Source organism: Ranitomeya imitator, chromosome 5 (genome assembly GCF_032444005.1).
Source record: "Ranitomeya imitator isolate aRanImi1 chromosome 5, aRanImi1.pri, whole genome shotgun sequence".
In the NCBI taxonomy this organism is placed as follows: domain Eukaryota; kingdom Metazoa; phylum Chordata; class Amphibia; order Anura; family Dendrobatidae; genus Ranitomeya; species Ranitomeya imitator.
Window position 1 is genome coordinate 34,657,055 of NC_091286.1, and position 6,675 is coordinate 34,663,729.

Below are 6,675 nucleotides of genomic sequence, written 5' to 3' on the forward strand. Positions count from 1 at the left end.
GTAGACGTCTTGTATTTTTCTGCTCTCACTCATTTGCTAAAGATAAATTTCAGTTTTACCCTTCGCCATGACAGCACCCCACATGAGAGAGAGGGATCCGCCCATAGGAACAGGAAACCTACAGAATAAAAGGAGGCGGTCCCCTCTCCTCCTCAGTTTAGGTTTCCTGTTCCTACAGGGACCCGGCTTACCTACAGATGAAGAGGATCCCTGGGCCATGCACCCGCCTGCGCCGGTTTCTGTGGGAACGGCAGGGGCTGCGGTACCAGAAGCAGCGGCGGGGGAGCCCCTGCTTGCAGCCTCCCCCCTCGTCTGGCCAAACATCCACGGTCCGGGTCCGGTCACCGTAGGTCCGGCCGGCACTGTGAGGACGCGCGCGCTGCAGCGGCCGGCTTAATAGCCTCTGGCGGCCGCATGGTGAGTGAGAGCGGCGCGTCTAACCCGGAAGTCGCGGGAGCACTTCCGGGTTGGTCCGGGGAGGCAGGAGAATGGGCGGCAAGTTTAAAAATGCAGCGCTAGCGTCGGGCCGGTGTGTGTGAAATGGCTTCACCGGCCGACGAAGCGCACCTGCCCGCAGTGCAACAGCGCTCTCCCAGCAGGGAGAGAAGCACGAGGAGCAGCACAAAGAGTGGTGGCCGACCTCCAGAGAAGAGTTCTACCACCAAACGAATTCCGCCTCCAGAACCGGTACCTGTCAGCTTCACTGGGTGAGTTTTTGAAAGAGTCTCTTCCTATATGCTGATATATGTTCCTCCTGTATCCTTCCTCTAGACTAAGAAAAGGACACACAAATCTAAGCATAAAGAGTGTGCTTTATGTACGCAGCCCCTCCCGGATGATTATGCCAAAAAACTGTGTGCAGAGTGTATCATGCAAACTCTACGGCAGGAAAATATCATGACTCCCTCAGATGTCAGAGCTATTATCCGAGAAGAGATGCAGGGTTTGGCGCAGACAAGTAGCGCCAGTACCCGTCAGCCTAGCAGGTCCCGGTCTCCGGTTAGTTCGGAGTCAGAGGGTGTATGTATTTCTTCAGACGAAGAGGGATCTCAGCCGAGCTCATCCAAGACTGAAGGGGGACTTTGTCTTCCCAACAGTAATGTGGACAATTTAATAAAATCTGTCAGGAGCACGATGGGGTGCCCAGATGGGAAAGAAAAGAAATCAGCACAGGACATAATGTTTGCGGGGTTAGGACAGAAGAAACGTAGGTCCTTCCCCGTCATACAAACCATCAAAGATATTGTCAAAAAGGAGTGGGACAAGCAGAATAGAGGGTTTTTACCATCATCCTCTAAAAGGCGCTATCCCTTCAGCGATGAAGACCTAAACACCTGGTCAAAGGTGCCAAAAGTTGATGCTGCGGTAGCCTCCACAACCAAACAGTCGGTCCTACCAGTGGAGGATTCAGGGGTCCTGACAGACCCGCTGGACCGTAAAGCAGAAGCTTTACTAAAGAGGTCATGGGAAGTCAATACGGGGGCGTTCAGGCCCGCCATATCTAGTACCTGTACTGCAAGATCTCTACTAGTATGGACGGAGCAATTGGAGGAACAGATTAGAGGCAAAACTTCGAGGGAATCTATCCTGCTGAAATTGCCTCAAATTAAAGAAGCAGTAGCATTCCTAGCTGATGCCTCAGTGGACTCGCTACGTCTTGCAGCCAGGTCAGCCGGCCTAGTCAACACAGCCCGGCGTGCACTCTGGCTAAAGAATTGGAAGGGGGACGCACAAGCTAAAGCGAAACTTTGTGCGATTCCCTGTCAGGGTGAGTTCCTTTTTGGGAAGACGCTGGATGAACTCCTGAATAAAGCAGGTGAAAGGAAGAAAGGCTTCCCTAACCAGTATCTTCCATCCTACAGGAGGGCCTTCAGGAGACGCCCCTTTACTAGGAACAAGCCGCTTGAACAAAGAGAGCGATGGGAGTCGAAGGACCCAAAGCAAAAAGGTGCCTTTTTTAGCGGGTCCCATAATCCGAGACGTAAATACCGCTAACCAGGAAGTAGGCGGCAGATTAAAATTTTTTCTTCCCCAATGGGAACAGATAACATCCAGCCAGTGGATTCTGGACATTGTGCAATACGGCCTTAAATTAGAATTTGATCGAATCCCTTGGGATTCCTTCATAATAACATCTCCAAAAGGTCAGGACCAACAGAGGGCTCTAGAAATAGAGATCCTATCTCTTCTATCTAAGAAAGTCCTGATTGAAGTTCCCCAGGATCAAAAAGGGAAAGGGTTCTACTCCCCTTTATTCCTGATTAATAAACCAGATGGTTCATTTAGAACCATCATAAATCTTAAAAAATTAAATTCTTTCCTGCGTAATCATACCTTCAAAATGGAATCCATTAGTTCTACCATAAAACTCTTATTCCCTAGGTGTGTCATGGCCGGAATAGACTTAAAGGACGCCTATTACCATCTTCCCATACATGCCGAACATCAGCAGTACCTAAGGGTAGCAGTCACCCTGGAGGGAAAGGTTCGTCACTTTCAGTATGTTGCAATGCCATTTGGGCTTTCTATGGCTCCCCGCGTCTTCACTAAGGTGATACTAGAAGTGATGGCTCATCTACGCCAACGAGATACCTTGATAATACCCTACCTAGATGACTTTCTAGTGGTAGGAAGCTCTGCACTTCAATGTAAAACTCGTTTATCTAATACGATCTCGTCCCTACAGGAGTTAGGTTGGATCGTCAACTTCGAAAAATCTCGGCTGAATCCAGAAACCGTTCAGACATTTCTAGGAATCCAGCTAGACTCCGTAAGTCAGAAATGCTTTCTTCCTCAGTCAAAGAGGTTGACTATACAATCAAAGGTATCAGACGCAATACGCAAACCCTACATGACACTAAGAAAGGCCATGTCCTTACTGGGGTCATTATCATCATGTATCCCTGCTGTACCTTGGGCACAATTCCATACCCGTCAATTGCAGTACGAAGTATTGTCGGCTCAGGGGAAAGACGGTTATCTAGAAAGTAGAATAACTCTTTCCAGTAATGTCTTAGAATCGCTATCCTGGTGGCTAGACATGGACCACCTATCACGGGGTGTGCCATGGATAATAGACCCGTCTAAAATAATTACCACCGACGCCAGCCCTATTGGGTGGGGAGCACATATGGAAGACAATCTGGCCCAAAATACTTGGGATCAGACAGAATTAATATGTTCCTCCAACTGGAAGGAGTTAAAAGCAATAGAATGTGCCTTATATCATTTTCTTCCGCAGATTCATGGAACAAATGTAAGAATTTACTCAGACAATTCCACCGCAGTGGCATACTTGAACCGTCAGGGTGGTACAAAGTCAGGAAGTCTGATGACCATAGCTGCAAACATCTTTCAGCTGGCAGAGGCTCATCTAACATCCTTAACAACCCTGCACATCAAAGGTGTAGAGAACATCAGGGCAGACTACCTCAGCAGAAACGAGTTGCGTCAAGGAGAATGGACCTTAAACAAATCCATATTCAGAAGGATAACAGAAGCATGGGGGATACCACAAATCGACCTATTTGCCACAAGAGACAACCGGCAAGTACAAAGGTTCGCTTCCCTGAACACCAGGGATCACCCAGATATGTTGGACTCTCTCCACCATCCTTGGCGGTTCAGACTGGCATATGCCTTTCCTCCAATGTCTCTGATTCCTCTAGTGATCAGAAAGATCAGGAGGGAACAGGCAAGAGTAATCCTCATTGCACCATTCTGGCCGAAAAGACCATGGTTCTCTTGTCTCCAGACCATGTGCCTATGCGATCCTTGGATCCTCCCATCAGACAAGGAGCTGCTGTACCAAGGCCCCTTTTTCCACCCGCAAGTGAAAGGTCTTCACTTGACGGCGTGGAATTTGAGAGGCAACTATTAAGTTCCAGAGGGTTCTCAACAGAACTAGTAAACACCCTCTTATTGAGCAGGAAAAGATCTACCACCCTAATATATAGTAGGGTATGGAATAAATTTTTAGACTTCTACACGGTACCGTTCACTAAGCAAGTTCCACTCACACCTATCCTAGAGTTCTTGCAAAAAGGCCGAGAGTTAGGACTATCTGTAAATACCTTAAGAGTTCAGGTCTCGGCATTAGGAGCCCTATATGGATGCAATATAGCAGCTAATAGGTGGATCTCCAGATTCATAAAATCTTGTGAACGTAGTAAACCGGTCCATATTCCCGGTCTACCTCCGTGGGATTTAAATCTAGTATTAGAGGCCTTAACAAGCTCTCCATTTGAACCATTAGATTCAATACCTTTAAAAATCCTAACATATAAAGTAGCCTTACTAGTAGCCCTAACCTCAGCTAGACGGGTTAGTGACATCCAGGCCCTATCAGTAGACCCACCTTTCTTACTGATATTTCATGATCGGATAGTCCTGAAACCAGACCCCTCATACCTCCCTAAGGTAGCGTCCACCTACCACAGGTCACAAGAAATATTTCTCCCTTCCTTTTTTGATTCACCTGTAACTCCAGAACATCATAAGTTCCACACCTTAGATGTCAGAAGAGCCATCCTGACTTATATAGAAAGGTGTCAGACATGGAGGGAGAGTAGGGCTCTGTTTATCTCCTTTCAGGGCCACAAGAAAGGACATGGGGTCACGAGAGCTACCATATCTCGGTGGATCAGAGAGGCTATCTGCTTGGCCTATACGTCAAAAGGCGAGATTCCTCCAGTGGGTATAAAAGCGCACTCAACACGAGCCATGGCTTCCTCCTGGGCGGAACAAGCAGATGTACCGATCCATTTAATATGTAAGGCTGCAACTTGGTCTACACCTTCTACCTTCTACAACCATTATAGACTTGATCTGTCCACGTCTTCTGATCTGACCTTTGGTAGAGCTGTTCTTAATACAGTAATCCCACCCAAATAATGACTCTCTGAAAATCTCTCATGTGGGGTGCTGTCGTGGCGAAGGGTAAAAAGCCGGATTACGTACCGGTAATGCTCTTTTAATGAGTCCACGACAGCACCCATGTATTACCCTCCCTAAATTATGCACAGCTCTTTCCTTTAAGGTCACAAATAAGGGTTGTATAGAGTTAAGAAATTTATGTGACTGAATAAGAATGAATACTAACACTTTTGCGGTTCCCCTTTCTATACTCTGTAACTAAACTGAGGAGGAGAGGGGACCGCCTCCTTTTATTCTGTAGGTTTCCTGTTCCTATGAGCGGATCCCTCTCTCTCATGTGGGGTGCTTTCGTGGACTCATTAAAAGAGCATTACCGGTACGTAATCCGGCTTTTTTGCTGTCTTTGATCTTCCAAAAATAAGCAATGAGGATGAGCCTTGAAAAAAAAAAAAAATGATACAAATCCGGGATTGAAAATTGAAATGGATACGGTATATAGATTGTGACAGAAATTACCTGTATTGGATCTATATAAACCTCCTATAATGTGTTGACCAGGGGCAAATTGGGCAGTTTGTGTGGAAATGTATATATTTATAATTGTATAGAGGCTATGTCATTGATCACCTGTCACCTTCTCACCATAACTTCTCACATGCATCACCTTGGGGGGGTGATATTTGACAGAGACCCTAAAGTCTAGGTGCATTGCAGACAGCAGAGCTTTCTTTTAATCTGGATTATTGCAGGCAGGATTCTGAGACTGATAATCCAGCTCTTTACATTAGTGGTATCAGTCCGGCTGCTCTGATTAACGTATCCAGGGCAGCAGCTAATCCTACATAGAAGCCGCAATGACTGCAGTAATCTCCTCGCTATAGGTACTTCTCGGGAACTGTCACCTAGAAATGGAGAATCAGTACGTATCTGTGCTGTGTAATAAGCATCTCCAACAGAGAACATGTACAGAGAGCCCGTGTGCTGGCCTAGACCAGAGGTCCCCAACTCCAGTCCTCAAGGCCCACCAACAGGTCATGTTTTCAGGATTTCCTTAGTCTTGCCCAGGTAATAATTGCATCACCTGTGCAATGCAAAGGAAATCCTGAAAACATGACCTGTTGGTGGGCCTTGAGGACTGGAGTTGGGGACCTCTGGCCTAGACGATCCATGGAGTAGTTGTGATTATCCTCTTTTTATGCCTATTATGTGACCTTTTTTTTTTTTTCTTTTACGTACAAGAAAAATGGATGATGCTCGGGCCACACTCTAATCAAAGTCTGATCAGGATAATTGGTCCGTCTTTCTCGTACTTGGAAAAATTGTATGTGTGAATGAGACCCATGTCACTCGTAAAGAATGAGGCCTATGTCACTCGTAAAACCATTTTTACTCCAGAAAAAGTGTGCAAACACCATGATAAATCGGGAACCGTCTTTGTTGTGAATTTGTGCAGCAGTAAATCAAAATAAGAAGAGTTGCAGTGAAAAAGGTGAACGAAAGATCCCGATTCATTAAGACTGGCATTTTATACACACTCTTCTTATTGAATTTGGCGCAGGTTCAACTACCGTGCGCTACCGGGGTCTGGTATACATTTCCGTCATTTTTTTACACCACTTCTGTGGCTTGATGGGCTATGCCCTGTCCTGCTCAAATTCCACACATCACAAGGTATCCCGGGCCTGGCGTAAGTAAAAACGAGGAAAGTCACACAATTTGTGCACAGCTTTTCAGTTATAAGACCACACACCGGTTTTCACTTTTTATAGTGTGTGGTATAAAATATGACACCCGTCATGA